Source organism: Protopterus annectens, chromosome 12.part0, assembly GCF_019279795.1.
Source record: "Protopterus annectens isolate FY-2018-M chromosome 12.part0, PAN1.0, whole genome shotgun sequence".
In the NCBI taxonomy this organism is placed as follows: Eukaryota; Metazoa; Chordata; order Ceratodontiformes; family Protopteridae; genus Protopterus; species Protopterus annectens.
The window spans coordinates 1,359,711,333-1,359,736,740 of record NC_056746.1 but is presented as its reverse complement, the minus strand read 5'-3'; the positions used below and the strand labels follow the sequence as shown (position 1 = coordinate 1,359,736,740).

The window sequence follows — 25,408 nt, the reverse complement described above, 5'->3', positions numbered from 1 at the left end:
TGCAAAAATAGCTGGAATCCAACTTCTGCTTAATCACTTTGCAATCTCAAAATATACATAAAGGAAAAAAAAAAAGGACGAACACGTAGGGGGTAGTCTACCCCCAACCATCACACAAACAGTCTATGTTCTATGCACACACTTTCTCTTTGTCTACTCCATATCAGAAGCACATGTCTTGGTGTACTGCACTGGCAGGTCCATGGGATAATATATCACAATGCTCCACTGCTCCTCAGATACCAAAACAAAGCTACAGGAAAAGAAAACACGATAAAATATGACCTCTTCACAATGTAACCTATTATGCCTCTCTGCTACATACGTTATGCAGCTTACTGTGCTTTTTTTTTTTGCTAAAGCTATACATTCTGCAGTTCAGAAATGGTGCACCAAATCACACAAACAAGACACCCCCCGTTTTTGAAATGGCCTTTCATGCACTAGCACAAAAATGGGGCTCTCTGGCCTACAAAATAAAGATATTGGCCTACAAAATAAAGATATAGGCCTCCCAAGTCCACATGGGGTAGGTGCACAGTTTTCAAGTACCCATGAAAATGCAGAATATCAGACGAAGTGCTTCCTTGGGACAACTACTCTATACGAAATGACCTTTTGGACACGCAGAGTCCAATAAACTTATCGAGCTGTATGTCAGTGCTTGGACACTATCCAAATGTGACAAAATGAAGGCAGTCACATCACCCACAACTAAAGACAAACCCCATAACCAGTTAGAGTGACAAGACAAGTAGCATATGCACATCTCTGAAACACTGCTTCATATCAGACACCCACCAAGGTACCACAAAAAAAAAATTAACACACTGTAATCCACAGCAGCTGAAGTATTCTTATTTAATATGCATTAACAACACGGGAAACGGACACCATGAAATACAAATCTCAGACACCAACAGTTATACAGATTCTGCACTCAACAGCATTTTATATTTCAGGACATTATGTGAAATGTATTATAATGCATTTCAGGGCCTGTTTTTACCTACTTGCTATATTAAAATATATATGGAATCAAGGGCTTTTCCTGATCAGTTTTTGAGGTTTTGTTGTATCTTGCTATATTTGCTTCATCATTACACTTACTACTTTATTCTGTTCCAAATGTATTTTTTTCTTTATTAGTGTTTAGACATCTTAGGGAATCTGATGATGCATTTCAATGGCAGTGGAATACAACGCATAAAACCAGATCACATGGATATTGCAGAAGGTCTGACACAACAAGAAGTCTCACACAAAGTATATCACAAAAGTTATATGCCATAAGAAACTACACAATGTTAGACTAAAATATATTGGATAAGGACTGCAGCAACATTTCTTCTCCTTTGTATTTAAGAGGTGAGTGAACAAGTTAGGAGTCCACATTCCCTTTGGTGCAATCTAAGTGCCAGTCAAAATTAAGTTAGTAACAACTTCTCCAGGTCGCATTCCAAACAAAAGCAGCACACCTGCAAGGGCAGTTATCATTCATACAATTGTAACATGCTTCATAACAGGTCATCTAGTCTGTAAAATACAAATAACCCTTAAAGTGGGTTTAAAATGTTTTCAGAAAAATTGATATTTACCAAGGATAAAAGTATTACACCAAATAGCACTTGCCCCCTGCAAGGGCAGTTATCATTCATACAATTGTAACATACTTTATAATAGGTTATCTAGTCTGTAAAATACAAATAATTTAAAAAAATAAAGTGGGTTTAAAATGTTTTCAGAAAAATTAATAATTTACCACGGATGAGCATTACACCAAATAGCACTTGCCCAGGAATGACCAAAGCATTTTAATGAAGTGGAATTTTTGGAGTTGAATAAGACTGAATTTAAAGTTGCACAGCAATACTTCACCCACAAAGAAAGAAGGCTGCAAAAACTAAAACCAACAGCTTTAGCAGTAGGCATGGAATCACTCAGTCTAAACATTTTTTTAGTTCTTGCTGCATCCACAGCACAGTGCAGCTTTTTTTCTAATCAGGACAGAACCCTCAGTAGAAAACAGATGGCTCTTTCTACTGAGGGCACACTTCCTTGGTGGTCTAGGACTGGTTCACCCACTACCAATTTTTCTTCTCTGAAACTCTAGCACTGCTGCATCCGCTTCTTGCACTGCATTACTGTGACACTTACTGGTGTAACAGTACTCTGCGACAGCCCTGTCAGCTGGCATTTAATTAGTCAGTGAAAAAGTATGCTCCCCACAAACCAGGGGGAGGAGCCTTTGACACCTATGCGGATTACAAACGGTACACAATACATATTTCCCCAACTTCGAGAAATTCCTATTGCAGCCACTGGATAGATGGCTGTTCAAGTACAACAGAAAAGCAGGAAGTGGTCATTGCCTCGTCAAGGGGGGGGGTCCTCGATGTTACACAACATATTACCATATTAGTTGATCTATGCAGAAACCCCCTTTGCCACATGCGCATAAGTGGGCTGAATCAGAAACATTAAAATCATGGTGGTGAAGCCTGAAAACAGGAGAAAGAAAACGCTCAGAAACTACCAGGGTACCAAAGAAGCCTGAACTCTATGGGGATAATGCAAACAATTATTCATGAAAGTATGAACCAAACAATAAGTGGCTGTGCCACAGAGACACTTTTCTGAAGCAAGAAGTGGAAGCGGTCAGAACTCTAAAGGTTGGCCTCCGACAGCAGCATCTTCCAATAAGTAATACAAGGTCCAGTGACAAGAGACAATGTGGTTATGGCAATCTTTCTGGAAAGCTACTGGCATTTATTTAGCAAGTTCATCTGACTGGGCCGTAAAGACCTCTTTTCAGTAGAGGGCTGGGGAGAAAAGTTCTAATACAAGAATGCAATTTACAATTAATGATTACATTTAACAGTTACAAAAATACAGATCCATGAAAGATGAATCACAGAATGCTGTACAATACAACTTTAAAATACTGCAATACAGTATAATTTTGGGATTCTCATAATACTGAAATGAACTACAGACAATGTGAACAAAAATAAAAAGGTGTTTTCGTCATAGGTTCATACTAGGCTATCTGCCCTAGGGCATTTATAAGCCTAGCCAGAGTGTGTGTGGATTACACCACCCCTTAGGATGAGAATACTTATAAACCACAGGAAAATTGTTGAGGTGCAGGTAGTTAGGCTGATAGTAGGAATGGGAAGAAAAGAAAAAAAAAAGGCAGAAAGTGAAAAACAAAATAGTGAGGGGGGAATAAGGGTAGGCTACAGACTTAGTGTTACATATAAGAGGAAAAAGGAGCATTGCAGAGCCCTATTTTCGCAGGAGCATTGCAGAGCCCTATTTTCGCAGGAGCACTGCAGAGCCCTATTTTCGCAGGAGCACTGCAGAGTCGTATTTTCGTAGGAGCACTGCAGAGTCGTATTTTCGTAGGAGCACTGCAGAGTCGTATTTTCGTAGGAGCACTGCAGAGTCCTACCTTCGTAGGAGCACTGCAGAGCCCTGTTTTCGTAGGAGCACTGCAGAGCCCTGTTTTCGTAGGAGCACTGCAGAGCCCTGTTTTCGTAGGAGCACTGCAGAGCCCTACTTTCGTAGGAGCACTGCAGAGCCCTACTTTCGTAGGAGCACTGCAGAGCCCTACTTTCGTAGGAGCACTGCAGAGCCCTACTTTCGTAGGAGCACTGCAGAGCCCTACTCAGAGGAGCACTGCAGAGCCCTACTGAGGAGCACTGCAGAGCCCTACTTGAGGAGCACTGCAGAGCCCTACTTTCGAGGAGCACTGCAGAGCCCTACTTAGGGAGCACTGCAGAGCCCTACTGTGAGGAGCACTGCAGAGCCCTACTGAGGAGCACTGCAGAGCCCTACTTTCGTAGGAGCACTGCAGAGCCCTACTTTCGTAGGAGCACTGCAGAGCCCTACTTTCGTAGGAGCACTGCAGAGTCCTATTTTCGTAGGAGCATTGCAGAGCCCTATTTTCGTTACAAAACAGTGATGAAATAAGTATTAACATATGAACGCTTGTTAGAATGTTTAACAAGAAACAAATCCTCCAAACGTTTTACAACATGCATTACACTAATGAACGTTTTAACTTAACCTCTATGCTAAACGTGTCACTGGCTTTTTGCACCATATCGAAGGGGGGGGGGTAACTCCTGAACTGTCTGTGCTCCTGTTAAGTTTCTCTCAATAATTTACAAATATGGAATATTACAATGGGTATGTTTATTCTAGATACAGGATATTCCTGTACGTAAAGTTCTTGCTACTCTACAGCTGCAACTCACATCGACTTGAGATGGTGCACTCTGCAGCTCCTAATGCACTTCTCACAGTCCGAGTTTCTCTGTGATCATTTTGGTATGCAGAGGGTTGTAGAGCCTCCATGAATGTCCTTATCTGTCTTACAGAAATGCCTGCTATTAAACCTACACAACTTTTTGTAATTCTCAATATCATGACATCTTATTTCAGCTGCATTACCATCCACTACCATTTCAGGCTGCAAACCTTCCCATGCTTTCTATTCTCTTTCATTATATTTTACCTGCATAACTAGTACCCTTTTGCAGTTTTTGACCTCAAATTTATTTCTCTCTAGCATTCCATTTATTCTGTAGCAACTTTCATGAATCAGAAACAACGGTTATCTCTGCCACACAGTATTCCTACATTTCAAAACTGCAAAATGACAATCGCCATAGCTTTACTTAGTATTTCTTCTCATGAGATTACACACAGTCAGCATAATTCTACCCACTAATTCCTACTCACCACAGGCCAATACACTTACGCTGACGTTCCTCAACTCCCATTCATGCACAAATTCCTGATGTTTAGTTTGTGAACTGTTATCAGGTAAGACACCATCATGTATACCACTCTCTTGAGAATATGGATGAATTAGTAATTACACTTGCGTTATTTAATGTAACACTGGAAAACTGGAATATGTACAAATATGACAGTTTTTCAAGTTGAAACACACAAGTTTCTGCTCGGCTCTATGGATGGCCTTGTACTGGATATGTTAGCATCTCTACTTACAACTCTGCACTACCAGTTAATCTCTGCTGGTACATTATACTTTCTCACTCTTGAAATTTGCTGTTCCAAGAAATGTTTTTTGTATCTTCTCAAGCAGCCATCTCTCAGCTGACTGAACAATAAGCCATGGACACAGCTTATTTCACCCATAAAGTACGGCCAAATTTCTTTCCTTGATTTCTGCTTACCCTACAGTCTCTACTCAACTCTTCAACAAATGCATTTCTAAGCCAGCACTGGTACACCGCTGGAATTCTACTTTTTCATCTATCACCGGTAACTGCAGTACTATCAAGCAAATTTATAGTTCTAATAAATTTTCAGGTTTCGCTGACAGAAACACACTACATATTAATGTATCTGCTATGTGAAGGTCCATTTCTGATATACATTTAATATTCAAGACATACTTCCAGTAGGTCAACAACAGTAACAAAATAATGGAAAACAGCTCTAGTACTTACCTCCCTCACTTATCTAGAGGAAAATAGTGATGACCCAGGCATGTCCAAGGGGCAGCGCCCGGTGTTCTCTTACTCAGGCATTTCCAAGGGGCAACGCCCGGCGTTCTCTTACCCAGACATGTCCAAGGGGCAGCGCCCGGCGTTCTCTTACCCAGGCATGTCCAAGGGGCAGCGCCCGGCGTCATCTTACCCAGGCATGTCCAAGGGGCAGCGCCCGGCGTAGTCTTACCCAGGCATGTCCAAGGGGCAGCTCCCGGCGTTCTCTTACCCAGGCATGTCCAAAGGGACAGCTCCCGGCGTTCTCTTACCCAGGCATGTCCAAAGGACAGCTCCCGGCGTTCTCTTACCCAGGCATGTCCAAGGGACAGCTCCCGGCGTTCTCTTACCCAGACATGTCCAAGGGACAGCTCCCGGTGTTCTCCTGTCTACCTGGGAAATAGTGATTACCCAGGCATGTCCAAGGGACAGCTCCCGGTGTTCTCGTACCCAGACATGTCCAAGGGACAGCTCCCGGTGTTCTCGTACCCAGACATGTCCAAGGGACAGCTCCCGGTGTTCTCGTACCCAGACATGTCCAAGGGACAGCTCCCGGTGTTCTCGTACCCAGACATGTCCAAGGGACAGCTCCCGGTGTTCTCGTACCCAGACATGTCCAAGGGACAGCTCCCGGTGTTCTCTTACCCAGACATGTCCAAGGGACAGCTCCTGGTGTTCTCTTACCCAGGCATGTCCAAGGGACAGCTCCTGGTGTTCTCTTACCCAGGCATGTCCAAGGGACAGCTCCTGGTGTTCTCTTACCCAGGCATGTCCAAGGGACAGCTCCTGGTGTTCTCTTACCCAGGCATGTCCAAGGGACAGTGCCCGGTGTTGTCTTACCAAGACATGTCCAAGGGACAGCTCCCAATGTTCTCTTACCCAGACATGTCCAAGGGACAGCTCCCTGTGTTCTCCTGTCCATCTCATGAATCTGGGCATCTTGGGGCAATGTAGCAATTGCTTCATGTACACGGACAATCCTCTCCTCCTACCACCCAGCACTACAACCTGTGAGAGATGCACTTATATAGCCAAACTGGAAGAAAAGCTCTCAACCCAAGACTGAACTTGTCAGTCAAGAGGAGAAGATAAACACTTGCACCACACCACACTCATCACATAGTCCCACTATACCTACATCACCAAACCCAAACATAGATACACAAAAACATTCATGGAGGCGCTCATTAATAATCTGCCCAAGCAACAGAGATCTCCAAAGCAGAAACGGAAGCAGCCACCACCCCTGAACACAACCCAAAAGACACATAACCCACAGACTCAGTGTGCGACTCAACCACACCCCATAAGGCAAAATAACGTACCCAACTCACTAGTCATAGGTGACTGTATAGTCAGGCACACTGATGTTCCACTCACCATACTAGACAAGGAGAAAGTTACTGTCAGCTGAAATGCATGCACTCAGGTCACTCCACAACTACAAATAGGACTCTGTCATTGTCCATGTTGGTGTGAACAACCCGAGATATTCCTCCCTGGACTACATGAAAAGAGACATAGAAGAGCTCTCTGATCTTGTAATCCAGGCAGGTATGACCCTAGCAATGAGTAGCATCCTATCTTCGCCCAGAATGATACCACAGTACAAAGACAAAATGACTGACTTCAATATTGGCTAAGCTTCTGGTGTCATTCTAAGGGGATCCAGTATCTGTCTGCCTGAGACGGCATGGTCGACAGGCCACGATGCTTTGCCAAAGATGCCTGCCCCTGGGATTCTGGACACTGGCTAAGGCTCTTGCCACCCCTATAGTTTCTTTTTAGGCAAGGTCCAAATGACAAACCCACCACCGTAGCAGGTACAGGCAAACAAAAAACTGAGGGTAACGCTACTCAACGCTAGAAGTCTAAACCTCAAAATGCACTCACTCGAGGCACTCCTTAAAATGGAGAACATAGATATCTGTGCGGTGACTGAAATCTGGTTCAAGGCTCCGGAGAGCACCCCTGCATTACCAGGCTATAATGCATACCGTACCTTTCGGCCATCTAACCTGGACCGGAACACCAAAGGCGGAGGTGTGTCTGTATTCATGAAGGATATCCACACCTCCAGGCTAGTTGCCCAACATAATGCATACACCTCCAGGCTAGTTGCCCAACATAATGCATACGAAATTATCCAGGTGCAACTAACTCTGGGTAAAACTGCAATCCAAACTGTAGCTTGCTACAGATCCCCCACCATGCCCCAGGACTCCCACTCCTCTCTTCTTGATATACTTGAAAATATTAGGGTCCAACCAAACACCCTAATAATTGGCGATTTCAACTATCTCGCCATTAACTGGAAAAACTACTCATGTACCAACTCCTTCGCTCAACGGTTTCTAGAATTCATAAACTCCAATGCCCTGGATCAACTTATCCAAACTCCCATCAGGGGCAACAATATCCTAGACATACATTACCAACATGAGTGACCGGTGTTCCACACCTGAAGTCAACTCCTCGTTGGTCAGATCCGACCACACCTGAAGTCAACTCCTCATTGGTCAGATCCGACCATAAGCTAATCAACATAGATATCCACATCCCACCCCCACCCCCCATTAAGGAAACCACTGTAAAAAATTTCTACAAAGCCAACTTCATGCTTCTTAAGACAGAAGTGGAAAACTTCACAACACTGCAGTTATGACCGCAGAATCCTACACAAATGCACTCTATAAGCACTTACACGAGTGCATGGATTGTGCTATCCCTAACAGAACCAAGACGCTATCATCCAAAAAAAAAAGGAAGCCAATCTGGTGGTCCCCTGCTATAAACAAACTCTACAACAGTAGGAAGAAACTGTAGCAGAAGAGAGTAAAATCCCATGAATGGAGGAGCTCCCTGGTCAGCCTCAGAAAGAAATGGAGATTCATCATAAAATCCTCCAAAGCTAGCTAAAAAAACAAGATTGCCTCGGATTCTAAGGCCAACCACAAAGCATTCTGTAGCTATGTCAAGAATGTCAATGGCAACACCCAGGTCTACTCTGAGTTACAGCAAAATGGCCCGAAAATTACAGAAACTAATATCGCCAACATCCTGGCTGATAGGTTTAGTGCTAACTTTACCCCCCTCTCACCCCCTAAAGGGCCCATATCTATACCGGAAGAATGCAGAGCCCCTGCAATCACAACTGTGCAGGTAAAAATTGCACTTTTCAAAGCCAAGAACACAGCTTCCATGGGACCGGACAACATCCCAAGCTGCATTCTACATGAACTTCAGAATGAACTGCCACCACCACCTAAGCACCATGTTCAATCATAGCCTCACGTTAGGCTTTGTACGCACTGAATGGCACACAGTAAAAGTTATAAAACTCCAGAAAGGGGGAGCCACCATGGACCCCGGGAACTATCGCCCTATTAGTCTGATGAGCCTGGTCTGCAAGGCCACAGAACGCATCATCATGGAAATCATAAACACAGACAACCTCCAAACTATGGACCCCACCCAGTTCGGGTTTGTGAAAGGTAGACCCGTGCATCCTGAACCTGACTGACTTCTTTGAAACAGTCACCAAAGCCGTAGACGAGGGTAAGGCAGTTCACACAACCTATCTTGACCTCACCAAGGCTTTTAACACCATCCCCCATTCTGGAATTACAGAAACTCACCAAACTGGGTATAAATCCATACGTCGCAAGATGGGCTGCCAACTGGCTCAATGAGAACACACACTGTAAAAGCTGCACACTTCAAATCTGACTTCAAACCAGTGACAAGTTGAGTACCATGGGGTTCAGTCCTGGGTTCTCTCCTGTTTGGTATCTAGTTCTCTGAAGTAAGGGCTAACACAGAGGGCCTCTGGCTAACGAAGTTCACAGATGACTGCAAACTAGGTGCCATAGTCGAGTCCCCAAACATCGTGGACATCCTACAGAAGGGCCTCATTGAGACAAATGCCTGGTGTCAGAGCCATGGCCTCAAGCTAAATGCCAAAAAAAGTGCATTGTCATCCCCTTTGGTAAAATCTTTGTTCCCATGAACTACCACATAAGCGGCAGTCCTCAACGCTGAAGGTGTGATAAGAGACATTGGGACTCAGGTGGACAGTAGTCTCTCTAATCACATCACCACAGTAGTCAGGAAATCCTTCTACGTGGCACACATCACGAAAGAGTTCTCATCCAGGAAAAAAAAGAGGTCATTTTTCCCCTCTACTCATCACTCATTAGACCGATTATAGAGTACAAGGCCCCTTTTGGAATGTACCTCACAAGACATCTGCAACAACTGGAAAGGTAAGTACCTCACCAAGAGGATTACGGGCCTCAAACAGATGTCCTACGCTGACCATCTAAAAAAAAAAATTCCAGCTTTACCCCACAGCATATTGCCTACTCCAAGGTGATCTCTGCCTAACATACAAAGCTATGGCAAACCCAGAGCTGTTGGACATGGTACACCTAAAGAAATCCTAATTCCTCTGGGATACATGCTCTAGGGACCTAAACCTTGTAACCACAATAAATAGAACATGCTGGAGAGATAGATTCCTGCCCCAGAGACTTCACATACTCTGGAACAAGTTCCTCATTAGCACTCTTCAAGAAAAATCTTGATGAATGGATGGGAATTAGGAAATTCACCCCGGGGATCAATTCTGTGTCTCTGGTCGACAGGGGCACAGGAAAATAACTTCCTTGGGTGGAGAAAGCCAGGGAACCTTGTTGGCTAGGCTTACATAGGTCCTAGTACCTACCTATGAACCTAAGTACCATACCCTGCAATCTCAAAGATGCCATATAGAAAAACATTATACTTTGCAAGGACATCTATCCCACCTATACCTACACGTTACTATACATGACGGATAGTGTTACATTCATATAATAGAAACAGCTTCTTTTCTATCTGAATGTATATACGTCATGCAACTTACCAGGCATTTGTAACAACTGGATGGTCAGACCTTTATATGTCATGCAACTTACCAGGCACTTGTAACAACTGGAGTGGTCAGACCTTCTTCATTAAGAGTACAGGATGCAATTAACACGTCCTATACAGACTGTCTCAAAACCCCATCCCTGTACTCAGTCTCCTACAGAATACTGAAGGGAGATCTATGCCCAACTTATAAGGCATTCTCCAAACCAACCCTATGGACTTGCTAGAGATTTGCAAAACACAGCAACACAGCACCAGAATTACCCAATCTAAAGATCTGAACCATGTCTGCGACAAAGAAAAAAACATGTTGGGACGGACAGGTATGTGTCTCCTCTGGAGCTCACTATCCACTCATGTAAAGCAGAACTCTTTCCTAAGCCTATCCAAATGCAGTTTGGATCAATCAATGGATGGAAAACAGCAAATTCAGTCCTGGCTTGTTCCAACTGCCATTGTGGGTCATTTTAAGCCTAGCCAATTACCCACTGTGAAAATCAAACCCTGCACCTTACGTCTGTAAGTTAAACACTTGAACCATTATGCCAACCTCCCACCCAGCATTGTGTCCCTTATGAACAGGGGTAGGGCCACCTTGTAGATGCCCTAACACACATGCATACACCAAAACCCATTCTAGTCAGCGAGCATTGATAAATGGGAAAATTGGGGTATAAATGGCTAGGCTAAAAGGTCCTAGGGCTGTTAGCCTAGCAACCTCCTATAATCCTATGATGTGCATCTGTAAATGTTCTCGAACAAACTGTCTTTTCACCTGAAGGATCACAGCTCCTATGGCATTCTGACACATTTACTTGCAACACAAAAGGTTCATTCACACATTTTAAAGGCTCAGTCACAAAGTATTTTAAAACTAACGCAGCTCCAACAAGCAAAGTGTCTTTGTCAAACAGATGGTTAAAACAAACATGACTGTAAAACACTCTCAAAGAAACAAAGGATATTTAAAAATGTTAAGCCCTTTCGTTCTGCAGTAAAATATCCTTGCTTCTTTGAGACAGGCCTGCAGTCACGTTTGGTTCAACTATTTGTTTGATGAAGACGTTTGGCTGGTGACTACATGAACCCATGTGAGTTTTGGTTTTCAGGTTTTTATATTTGGGTTGTACGGCAACACACTCATTACTTGGTTCTTGGCTGCTGTAACTAGACCTTCTTTCACAGCACAACTTTTTTCTCCATTTACAGTACCATCTCCAGGCGCAACCTACTCTAAAAAATGCTTGCTTTAAAACAGTTATCAGAGAGAGTGTTCTCGGACAAAACACACAAATTCTACATGACACAGCATAATTTCTAGAAACCTCTAATGCCTGCTTATATCTGCTTTAACATTTAAACTATTTCTTTTATCAAGCATCAGTTCATCGGATATTAGAATGTGTGAAACATAATTCAAACGTATCTTACAAGTACTCATATTCAAGGTGAAATTATGCCTCAACCTATAAGGCAAGTTGTTCCAGTCTTGCCTGATCCCATAATGACAGATAGTACAGTTGCGTAAAATTCTACCATTATGTCCTTCTCTTCACTGCTGCAGTATTCTTTACAATAGGGATCCCCTGCCTAGGGCAGCCTGACACCTGGCCAGAATACCAAAGCCTTTAGGGTTGTAATGGTTACGCCATATGTCACACCTATCCCCCCCACAAATCATAGGGCATAAAGGTGACATCCAGACGTACCACCCTCAGTAATAAAAAAGCCCCAGTAAGAACAAACGTTCAAACTATCAGGTAACAAGACCAACCAGAAGGAAGAAGGCTCTGGGGATGGAGGGAGCGAGCGAATACTGCAACAGTGAAGAGAAGGACTTCACTATGTCCTTCCATATTCACTGTTGTAGTACTCTTTACAAAAGGGAGAGTACAATAGTGCAGGGAAAAGACTGGGAAGAGGAAGGACCAGTAGAACCCTCCAGAAAGCCATGTAGAATGGCCCTGGCAAAGCCAGCTCTGGGCCACAGAAATTGTAATCAACTTATAGTGCTTGGTAAATGTATGCACACAAGTCCAAGGTCCAAGTAACTGCCTCAAGAACAGAATTAGTAAATCCTTTGGGGAAAAAAAAACACCAGAAGAGGCTACAGCCCTAGTAGAATGAACTTTAACAGGAGGAGGAAGGTTCTTCCTGTGAGCATTCAAAATCATACGTGTGTCAGGAGGGGCACTTTCCCATGCAGAAAATGCAAGGTTTGTACTTTTAACAGCAATAATTCATTCATACATCGCATCACAAACAGGACCTACAGGCTGAATAATTATGCAGACTACAATAGCAAGAACTTGACATACTTGGCCAGTTGTACTTGCAGTCAGCGTTTTTATGTTGGCATGACAAATAGATGCTTAAAGGAATAGATTTTCCTTCACTTAAGTGACATAAGAGATAAATATAAAAACAATGCACTTTCACAACGTACAATATCAAATATAGGGCACAATTTTTTTTCACTGCATTGGAATTAACAATGGATGACTTGAGAGGTGGAGATACTGTAAATAAAACAGAAATAAGAGACAGGGTGGATAGCTGACTTGCAAGCCAACCGACCCCCGGGATTGAATGGTACAATCCCTTCGAAGCCCATACTGTGGGGGCGGCAGATGGAAAGATGACATTTCATTGGCTGATTACATTTTGAAAGAGAGGAACTGAATACATGTTATTTAGGATCTGAAGAAGGCCTTAAAAGGCTGGAAGCGCTCATCCAGGATTTTAACTGTTACTATTTTTTACAATCTTTTAACAATAAACCTTCTCTGCGATGGCATCTCATCTTTTTGATTTACTTTGTTGAAGAAGGAGATGCCTCTGGCGACTCTAAGGAATTTATTTTATTATTAATCTAAAGACCTAGGATGAAAGGAAACAAAAGCTGCCCAGATTTATGAATGGCTTTAGTTTTATCCAAATAACATCTGAACTGTTTATTCAAATCCAAGGTGTGAAGAACCTTCTCACTACAGACTGCGGGGAAGGGGAAAAAAAAGTGGGCAAACGAATAGAAAGATTAGAGACAACTCCATTAACTATGTTGGGCATAAAAGGAGGACTAGTACGAATAGACATCCTGTCCTTATGAAAAATCAAAAGAGGAGGAACAGCCTGGGAGGTAACTTGTGATGACTGTCCTTGGCTAAATGCAGATGAGGAGGGAACCAATGCTGTCTGGGCCAAAAGGGAGTCACCAGTAAGATTTTGGGAGCATCCTGTTGAACTTCTGCAATGAGATGAAGAGGAGGGAAGGTGGAGAAAAAATCCCCTTCCAAGAAAAAGAGACTGTGTCCACCTTCCAGGCCAGAGGACATGCGGCTCTGGTGCAAGAGAGAGGAAGTTGTCTGTTCAGAGGGAAGGCAAACAGATTTACTACAATGTCCAGAAACACATCCCCACGAAGCATCCACTTGTGGGATTGTGTTATAGACCTGCTCAGAAAATTTGTGACAACACTATAATCTAAGGGAATATAAAAAGCCTGAAGGGCCACCTGATACTGGACAGCTAGATCCCAACCTGAAGAGCTAGTCTGCACAGCAGAAAAGACATTGTCCACCCATGCTTGTTGATATACCACATAACTGTATTATCATCTTTGAGAATTCTGAGGGGTCCTGGATGGAAGAGAGAATGAAAATCCTGTACAGCACAGCCAGAAGAGCTCTCTTATCTTTGACACTGGTGTGGTCTTTCTTTTATCAAAAGAGACCAAAGGCCCTGCAGCATTTTAGAGGACTGAAGGAGCCCTCCCACCCATATCCCACACCCAAGGCATCTGTGTGAAGAGTTCCTGAAAGGGGACTGGAGTTTGAAAAGGCAGCCCTGGATTGAGGGACCATTTATCAGTTAAGTTCCAGCTTAAGACGTGGAAGAATGGGGACTAGAAAATCAAAAGCATGAGAATGCTAAGGCTAAACTGACTTTAGAAATCACTGGATCTTTCTCATATGGAGCTTGGCCAGATGAAACATAGGACTGGTGGACGCCATGCAACACCGAACCCTTAGAAACTCCCTGGATGTAACTAAAGCCGAAGCAAGAACGGATGGAAAGAAAGCAATCAGAGCTAAAGCCTTGGGAGGAGGAAAGGATACCAAACATTGGAACAAGCTGGAGCCTGAGCCCTAGGAAAACATGATCCTGGGAAGGAGTCAAGAATGATTTTTTGGAAATTTACAGTAAACCTCATGTGTAGATACTGAAGTAAGATCTCTTGGGAACAGGCCTGAATAAGCAGGTTGTCCAGGTAGGGAAAGACCTGGATCCCCCTCAACCTGCAGAAAGCAATCACAGGAGAGAGGCACTTGGTGAAGACCCTTGGAGCAGTAGAAAGGCCAAAGGGCAAAGCAGAGAACTGAAAATGCCAGGAAGCAACACAGAAATGTAAACACTTCCTGAAAAGTGGATGAATAGGAATATGTACATACACATCCTTGAAATCCAGAGTAACTAGAAAAGCCTGAGAAAGTAGCAGAGGAAACAAGGTTTGAAGGCACAGCATCCGAAAGGAAGGGACCTTCACAAATGGATGCCTTCGTTACTGAGGACCAACAACATTCTAGAGTAAAAGCCCTTCCCCCTCTGAGGAGCTGGTACTTCTTGAATTGCTCCCTGAGCCAGATCATGTTTTCTTAGGGCTCAGGCTCCAGCTTGTTCCAATGGGACCAGACGGTGTCCCGGGCTGCGTCCTACATGAACTCCAAGAAGAGCTAAACCCAAACATAAAACTACTGTTCAATCTCATCCTTACTACAGGACATGTACCCAAAAAGAGTGGCGTACAGCAACAGTGGTCCCTCTCCACAAATGTGGTGCCTCAACGGATCCAGGAAACTATCGCCCCATAAGCCTGACTAGCTTGGTCTGCAAAGCTATGGAAAGGATCATCATGGACCTCATAAATAAAGATATTGGGGACCTACAGACACTGGATCCTACCCAGTTCAGCTTTGTTAAGGGCAGATCCTTGCCTCTTAAACCTGGTCGATTTCTTTGAAACAGTCACCAAGGCCATTGACGAGGGGAAAGTGGTCCACACAGCCTACCTGGACCTTGCAAAAGCCTTCGATACAATACCCCAACTCAGGCATTATAGATAAGCTCACCAGCTTAAATATAAACCCCTATGTCACTAGATGGGTTGCAAACTGGCTCAAGGACAGAACCCACATGGTTAGAATTGCTGGAGCCATGTCAGACTCCAAACCAGTTACAAGTGGCGTCCCACAAGGCTCAGTCCTGGGACCTCTCTTGTTCGGTATATATTTCTCGGAGGTACAGGCCAACACGGAAGGACTGTGGCTGACCTAGTTTGCAGATGACTGCAAACTGGGCGCCATAATCGACTCTCCAGCCGACACAAGCATCCTCCAAAAGGGCCTCATAGAAACAGACAACTGGTGCCAGAGCCATGGCCTCAAGCTAAACACCAAAAAGTGTATAGCCATCCCCTTTGGCAAAAACAAGGTGCCCACAAATTACCACATAGGTGGCAATCCATTAAGTACAGAAGAAGTAATTAGGGACCTGGGGATCCAAGTTGATAGCAATCTCTCATTTGACAACCACGTGGCCAAAGTGGTTAGAAAAACATTTTATATAGCCCACCTAATCATGAAGGGATTCGCACCTAGATCAGGGGAGGTCATCGTGCCTCTTTACTCATCCCTCATCAGGCCCATAATTGAGTACAATGCCCCTTTTGGGATGTACCTTACCAGACACCTGCAGCAACTGGAAAGACCCCAAAAGTACCTCAACAAGAGGATCAAAGGGCTCAAACAGATGCCATATGCTGCCCGGTTAAAGAAACTCCTGCTCTACTCAGTGGCATATACTGCCTGCTCAGAGGCGATCTGTGCCTGACGTATAAAGCCATGTCCAACCCGGAATTAAATGGACATGCTGCACCTCAGAAAATCCAAATCCCATTGAGCTACGTGCTTGAGAGACTTGAACCTCAGCAATGAAATAAATAGGACATGCTGGAGGGACAGATTTATAACCCAGAGGCTCCCTTCACTCTGGAATAAAATCCAAGTCCAGGTTAGGCAGTGTCCCTCATTGACTCTCTTCAAGAAGAATCTTGATGAGTGGATGGGGGATCGTAGGTTTACCCCGGGTATCACTTCTGTGTCACTGTTAGACAGAGGCACAGTATACTAACCTCGAAAAAGGACATAGCAAAATGAATTTAAAATGGGTGGCGAAAGCCAAACACACTCTGGCTAGGCTTATAAATGCCCTAGGGCAGACAGCCTAGTATGAACCTATGAGTTAACAGGCCCTGAAGTACCTCTAGAAAAAAAGGGCAGCTGTTACTGAGCAGGCTAAGGAATACCCAAAAAGGGGGAGGTTTTCAGGCCATATACCCTTGGGAGAATTATGGAAAGTATCCAGGAGTCCTGAGTGATCTTTAAACAAATAGGAAGGGACAGGGAAAGAGGAATGTTCTACAAAAGGGCCTTGCTGAGACAGATGCCTGGTGTCAAAGCCATGGCCTCAAGCTCAATGCCAAAAAGTGCATTGTCATTCCTTTTGGTAAAAACTCAGTACCCATGAACTACCACATAGGTGGTAGTCTACTTAACACCGAAAGTGTGATAAGAGACCTTGGGACACAGGTGGACAGCAGTCTCTCCTTTGATAATCACATCGCCATAGTAGTCAGGACATCCTTCTATGTGGCACACATCACAAAAGGTTTCTCATCCAGGAAAAAAAAGGTCATTGTTCCCCTCTACTCGTCACTCATTAGACCCATTATAGAGTACCATGCCCCTTTTGGTATGCATCTCACAAGAAATCTACAACTGGAAAGGCCACAGAAATACCTCACAAAGAGGATTACTGGCCTCAAAGAGATGCCCTATGCAGACAGTCTCAAAAAACTGCAGCTTTACTCCGTTGCATATCGCCTACTCAGAGGCGATCCCTGCCTAACACACAAAGCTATGTCAAACCCAGAGCTTTTAGACATGCTCCACTTAAAGAAATCCCAATCCCTATGAGCTACACGCTCTAGGGACCTAAACCTCGTCACCACAATAAACAGAACATGCTGGAGGGATAGATTCCTGTCCCAGAGACTTCCCATACTCTGGAACAAACTACCTATCTATATCAAACAAAGCTCCTCATTAGCACTCTTCATGAAAAATCTTGATGACTGGATGGGAGATAGGAAATTCACCCCGGGGATCACTTCTGTGGCTCTGCTCGACAGTGGCACAGGAAAATAATCTTCTTGGTTGGAGAAAGCCAGGGTATCTTTGGCTAGGCTGATACAGGCCCTAGGGGCCAGTAGCCTAGTACCTACCTACCTATGAAACTATGAAAACAGCAGGGAAACGACCGGACAGTGCCTGGTCCATCAGGAAAAGGAGGATTCTAAACTGAAGGGGTTTGGGTAGCTTTAGCAGGAGCCCTTCTACCACCCATTTTACCTTTGGGGGGGGGGGTGTCTACGAACAAAAGCAGATTTGTTAGGGTATTTACTTTGAAGTTTAGAACAGGAGAAACAAAAATATGTTTCAGATCTTGTAAAGCTTTATTCTTTTCCTGGAGGGACTTAAAAACAACTCAGCAGCACCACCACCAAACAAACATTTACTATCCAGAGGAGCACCCATCAACTTTGCCTTGATATCATAAGCAAAGGTTGGAGTCTGAGCCAGGAATACCTCCTCAACACAGAACCAAAGACAGCAGCTCTAGCTGAGGGATCAGCTGCATCAAAGCTGCTTTTAATAGAACAGTGAACAACCTGAGAAGGCGCCCCTAAGAAAGAAAGAGAGAGCAGAAGTATTCCCTTTCAGAGTCGGGAAGGTTTGAAATAACCTGACAGGCCTGAGAGAGGGAGGATCAAAATACATCTGATCACAAGGGTCTGGTAGTTCACAGCTCTAACTGCCAGGGTAGCAGAAGTGTACATTTTCATACCCAACCTCTCCACGGTTCTGCTGTCCTTGTCAGCAGGAAGCAACTTTGTAGAAGGCAACAGCTTTGATTGCTTGTCAGATACAACAGACACCACAGAAGGGTCATCAGAGGTGCACTTATAAAGAAATCTGCAGTCTTCAGGCACACCTATCAGTTTTTTTTTTGGGGAGCAGAGAAGCAAGGAATCAGGAACCTGAGAGGCAGTGGAAAAAGGCACCCAGCAAAGCAGTAAGAGAACAGGACGAACAGTTGAGGGCCTAAGAGACTCCACTTGCAGAAGCTCATAGTACCTCTTCTGAACATCAGACACCTAAGCACAATCCCCTTTAAAAAACTGCATAATTTGGGAAATTATGTCACCAAAAGAAATCTCCTCAGTCAGGACCAACAGACTCCTCTTTCGCAGAACCATAATCGGGGGGGGTCTTGCTCCCTAAGCATTTTAAGAGTGATAGAAGACCAAGGAAGAGCCAGAACAGTACCTCCGAGAGGGCTTTAGAGCTATAAGGGCATTAAACATGACTTGCGTGAAGTTTTGCCGTTCACACTGAGGATAACTTAGGAACAGAAGAAATACGCTCCTCTTCTTGTTTCTTTTTTTTAAGGGGATGTCGGCCTCAGAGGTGTAGCTAGGATTTTCAAATTTGTACTGACAGCTCTCAAACTGCTACCCCCCTCCCCAGCCAAGCTACGGCCATTCTCGTAATTCACGGTTCGCTCTTTTAGTGTCGAAGAGGCATTCGCTGTAATGCCTCTTCAGTAACATAATATAAATTCACTCAAACTCGGTTCCAATTGAAAATTAACCTGAAATGTCAGTTCTTTGAAAAATGCAGCATGGTAGTTGGGGTAGAGACTTTATGCTTTTGTTTTCTGTAACTAAGGTACAGGTTTTGAGCTTGAGTAAATTACTAACCACCTGCTACCCCTAAATAGGATGTTTCATTCACACACACCCCTAACCTACCTCTTAGTGCAAGAAATATGGACAAAGCCTAAAATAAACAGGGAGAGATATTAAATAATGTTCTCGTGAACTTAGAAAGTTGCTAGAATAACAGGATTTGTGCTAGTATGAATTTTTCTAAAGGACATGAAGTCTGAAGCTCAAATGTCTGTCATTATTTAGCAACTTCAGCCTTCAATGATTTTCTAGAAAATCACAAAATTTATGAGGAACAGACAAAAAATATGGGGCAAAAATCTGGACATTCTGCAAAATGTGGACAGTTGAGAGGTAGGCTACCTACCACACACACGCACACAACCTCTCAACCTCTTACAGCAACAAACTCATACATAAAACTGAGGCAAAGGCCCAAAAATAAGGACACTTTTTTAAAATATTGCTCTTATAAACTTAGAAAGATAATAGAATAGTAGTAGGTCTTGCATCAGTACGAATTTTCTGAAAGGTATGAAATCTGAAACTGAAATGTCTGCATTATTTTCTAACTTCAGTCTTTAACAATTTGCCACTAATTTGCCAGAAAACTGCAATTTTATGAAAAACGGACCAAAAATGTGATGCAAAAATATAAAATTGCCAGACAAACAGCTGGGAACCTGTCAAAGGAGGGACACCACTTTAATATGAGCACAGTTAACTTAGAGCAGCTGACAAAATTAGAGAATCTACATACATTTCTGAAATAAAAGTAATGTATAACTTTGATCATTACAGTTATTTATAAAAGTAAAGTAAACCCTCTATGTTTTCTTCCAAAATTGCTATTTTGTGGAGGGATCATTAGGGGAAGAGCAACATTTTGAGCCAAAATCAGGGACAGTTGAGGTTTGGCTATGCCTAATTCTATAAAGCAATTTATTTGCATGTACCTCTCAACCTGTTAATGCAATAAATCTGGACAAGGCCAAATATATTGAGGGAACATATAAACAGTACTAAAATTGCTCTTGTATAAACTGGGACAGTTGATAGAACAGGTCTTATTTTAGCATGCATTTTTCTGAAGGTTATAAAGTCTGAAACTAGTGGGTCATTATTTAGTGACTTAATTCCTAAATCATTTGCCAGAAAACCACAAATTGAGGAACAAACCAAAAATAAGAAGCAAAAATCTATTCATTCTTTGAAAATCTGGACAGTTGGGAGGTATAGTTCAGCTGGGGCTGTCTAAGTTTGCCGCCCTTCCCCCTCACAAAACCATGGTCGAATGGAGCCTCCCCCTGCAGCCATTCCAATGATCCATTACTTTGCTATTTCACTCCATTTACCATAAACACTAGTGTGCATACTGATTTACTTCTATGATGATTTGAACTTCATTTGAAAGTTTTATTTTGCATTTTACAGCACAAACACCAAGACATCTGCTAAACAAACTTGGCATTAAAACTTCTCTGCCCTTGAAACTCACATTCATTGAAACAACATTAAAACCCACATTCAAAGAAAAATACATTTTACCCGTGGCAGATAAAAATTAATTCTGGGCTGCCTTTAAATCATAGGCCCCTTGCATATTAAACATACATGTGCTCTTTGATACACCTTCCTATTGCTTTGAACATTTTTCCAGTAAACAATGAAACAAAACTGCCCAATTCAGAACATTTCCATTATAAAAGTCTAGTCAAACTTCTACAGTCCACCATTATCAGTAAATATGCACAATCTCTGAAGTAGTAAAAAAAGTCATCTAAATAATTCCACGTTAAATAAATCTAACTAATGAAGAGGTTGCTGCTAGCAATCACCTTTATATTTCATGACTTCACCGAAAAATAAAGTGTCTGATGCCCCTGAGGAATAAAATTGCCTAAATTACATTAATAAGCTAGTAATATTGCAATAGGAAATGGATGGCAAACTGATAACAGACGCATACAGCAGCATTCACCCCTTATGGGAGTAGAACCAACAACCTTCTGCATTAAAAGCAAGTACACAACATTTTGTGCTACTAGCAATGTGAGCCGACTTGGCATAATCAGCACTAAACTTCTCTTCCCCTGCAGCTCTCAGCTCCTTGTAAAATCTACGCAATACTCAACTACATCTCAACTTCGCAGCACAAGAAGTCTGGAAAAAGCCAAATTTATTGGGGGGGGGTCAAAAGGGCAAAAAACAGGAACACATTAAACATTGCTTGTATAATCTTGGAAAGCTGCTAGAATAAAATGCTGTGTTACCATCATACATTTTACTGCCAAGGTCACTGTGCGAAATAGTCAGAACAACATACCACTATGCCAAATCACCTGCTTTGTGAAAGAGGAAGACTGAAACTTAAATGGCTATCATTTAATGAATTCAGTTCTCACCATAGCTGTCAACCTCTTAGCACAAAACACCTGGACAAACCCAGTAATGAGGGAATACAGCCCTCAAACATATTCAGTGAATTCAGTTCTTGCCATAGCTGTTAACCTTAGCACAAAAAACCTGGACAAAGCCAACAACAGGGTATTACAGTCCCACAAATAAGGACAAATTTCAAATAGTCATAAACTTAAAAAAATTGCTATAAAAAAGGTTGTGTTAGTAAAACAACTTTTTATTCTAGCAATAAATACTATGTCACAAACACAGGGATAAGATGCAGACTCCACACAGAAGGCACCCCAGCCAAGAATCAAACCAGAAAACCTATAGCTGTGAGGCAACAATACTGCGACTGCACCAAATATGTAAGGAAGTAAACATTCAGAAACCTGAAGTCTGAAATTTAAATGCCTGTCAATTTGTTAATCAGGACAGTCTGACTTGGAACAGAAAAAAAAACAATTCTCAGCAGAGGCCCAGGAAAAAATAATGCAGACATGTCTTTGTAACATGGGAGGACACAAAAGCAAACCAACACAAACACAGGGAGAAGATAGACACCCCCCCCCCACAAAGAAGGCACCCCAGCCAAGAACCAAACCCAAGAACCTACAGCTGTGAGGCATCAATGCTACGTTGCTACCACTGCACCATCAAATTTCAAGCATTGCAATATTTAAAAACCACAGATATGATACAGATATTGATCAGATCAAATATGAGGCAAAAATCTGCAATTTTTTTTACAAATGGTGGTGGGTAGGGAATTCAGGTCTTTAACACCTCCATACAAGGTACAGGGTTCAAGCCTGAGGTATTCCCTACCACACCACCATGAGTAATCACCAGTACATCCCACCTGGGGCATTTTCACACACACACACACACACACACACACACACACACACACACACACACACACACACACACACACACACACACACACACACACTCTCTTCATATTACTCACCAACCCTCGGTTGCAAGACCCTTCTAAATAAAGTCCTTGAAGTGAGACCAACATAACGTGTACATCCAACATAATGCTTGAATCCTCCTGCTCGTGTACATCCAACATAACGCTTGAATCCTCCCGTTCGAAAAGCATTTGAACTGGCCGGAAATACATGCGCGGTGAGCTCCATTCCGACTGGCTGCCCTGATGAGCTGACATCATCGTGCAGTAAAGCGCGAAAAAAAAAAAAAAAAAAAGTGAAAATTTAAAAAGCTACCCCCCTTCTAAATAAGCTGTACTGAAATCAGTACAGTGCGTATGCCTCCCGACGTCCCCGGCCTAAAAGATTTTAGGAGGCTCTGACCCCTGACAACATTCAATTAGTGCAGTCGGTATCACTTCCCTCACCAAAATCAGAGGAACACCCCTAGGCCCTTCAGTAATTAAATCAGCAGCTGTTCTCCTTGTGCATCCAAAGTGGACATCTGCAAGACCTCCATGGACGCATGTGAAAGCTGGATCCTTGCTGGCCTCCAAAGTGGTCGTGGCAGACGAGTCCAAGAGAGAAATTGGACGGTCCTCCGGGCTTTAACTAACCTTAAGACAGACATCAGACAGAGGCAGCAAAGCAGAAGAATCAGACCATGCTTTCTTGGTTGTTTTCTTCCCAGACAGCTGACCCCCACACCAGGAAGATCTTTCCATGGTGTCCTTGACTAGGCAGCTTAAGACATTGGTTTTCCAAATAAATAGCCAAGGAGGACAGCTGACTACACATCTTAGAGATAAAGGCTTGGCAAACAGCATAAGACATATGGTTGTGGGAAGCACCTAAGCAAGATAAACACTGCTTGAGACAATCTTTATGGGGAATCTGTCTGCCACACTGGCATTTTCCCTGTCTGGATGACATGAAACCAAAAACCAACAACCAAAGAAAGGGAGAAGATAGCAAAAGAATCAAACGAGGCACTTTGCTGGTTACCAAGCCGCTTTCAGTTGACGAAAGAGCATTCAAACAGACTATCGAAAACGGCATTCGGACTTGCAGTAAAGATGTAGTGAGGATGGTATGTCCTGACATCACCTTTATGCCCTACGCCATGCGTGGGGAGCATACATGTGATGTACGGGGTACCCATTACAACCTAAAGGCTTTGGTATACTGGCTGGACGTCTGGCTGCCCTAGGCAGGGGATCCCTACTGTAAAGAATATTGCAACGGTGATATGGAAGGACATCAACATATATGTTTATACCACTTTTCAAGCTTTCACTTACTTGTTTAATAGTTCTATAGAATACCTCTGGTGATGACAAAATAATTGAACGTTTATAGAACATGCACCTTCTTAATGACATATCAAATGAACACAATTTGGATTTTTTCCTCATCTAGCTTAAATTGCTAGTATTTATCATTTGTGCACTACAAAGATCACTTTTTCAACTGTAATCAACAGTTACTACTTTTTTTCTATTTACTTCTCACGTCTCTACATATCAGCCACGAACCCCCCTTCCATGAAACTCGAGACGACTGCCTAGGGGTGTAAAAATCTTCCCTTGGATCCTCTGGAGTCGAAGCAGTTTGATGGGCAGTCACCCAGACAACTTTTAGTGTATCTGTGCATTCACTGGCATCCCAGCCATGACAGCATTTGTTTTATAAGTGGCCCCCGACCTCCTTCTGGGATGGTGATGCAGGCAGATACTTCACTGCAGGTGCTAACAATATCCATTTTAATACTCGTGCATGCATCTTGGCATGTGGCCCAAATAGGCCTCTGCCATTACCTTGGGCAGCCGTGCCCATATCTGTCCTTGTCCTCGGATTCCATCCCTGGACACCAAGAGAGACCATGTCCAGAAGTGATACAGCAAGACTGACCAGGACTCTACCCCCACCCTTAAGATAACTGAACCTGTTGTACCTGGGTCATATTCAGGGCTTTATCATTCTATGCCATTGGTCAGAATCAAACCCTGTACCTCGTATCTTAGATTAGGACCCAAATCATCACAAATTTCTACCAGCTAATAGAAGGGTGACGCAAAATATTCAAAAAAAAAAGTTAAAGTGCTACAATCTTAAAGGAGTTACTGTACTTATTTTTACAAACAGGTACTGGTAGCTCTGTATGCCATAACTTTACACGGTATTCAGAGTAGGTCAACAATGCACACAGTGCTTTTTAACCTCAATACTTCAGAAAGTGCTGACAAAATATTAAACTCTTGTATAGTTTAAAGTCATCACTTTGCTCATTCATTCTCAGCCTTTTGACAACAGACTTTGACTAATATTAATGCTTCTGATGCATTTCCAGATTTCACTGTAACACGTTAATGGCATCAACCAGTCCTATATGTTGTTAAATGACTCGAGACCCATCTCCCTGGGCTATATGAAGAGAGGCATTAAGTTCTTGGACTATATCTCTTGGGCCGGTATGAATACAGCTAAACCAAACCATGACAAGCTACAGGTGATACTGTGCAGAGCCCATCATGACAAGCTAAAGATGATACTGTGCAGAGCCAGGAGTACAAGCAAAAAAAACTCCACTCCCTGCAAATAACTGGTGCTATTAAACCTTAATGCCAAGAAATGTACAATAGCATCTTTCAGAAAGACCATAACCTCTGCAAACTACTACAGTGACAATACACCCTTAAGGGTACACCCACTGATCAGGGACTGAGGAACATACGTGGACAGTGACCTGACTTCTGTCATTCTTTACTGTCTACAGTAATAAA

General features: G+C 43.0%; 1 protein-coding gene across 1 annotated transcript in view; it reads right to left on the bottom strand.

The window, feature by feature from the left end:
* The window catches only part of RPS21 (ribosomal protein S21), a 42,699-nt gene that overhangs the window by 267 nt on the left and 17,024 nt on the right, over positions 1-25,408 (bottom strand). The gene's annotated exons all lie outside the window — the stretch shown is intronic.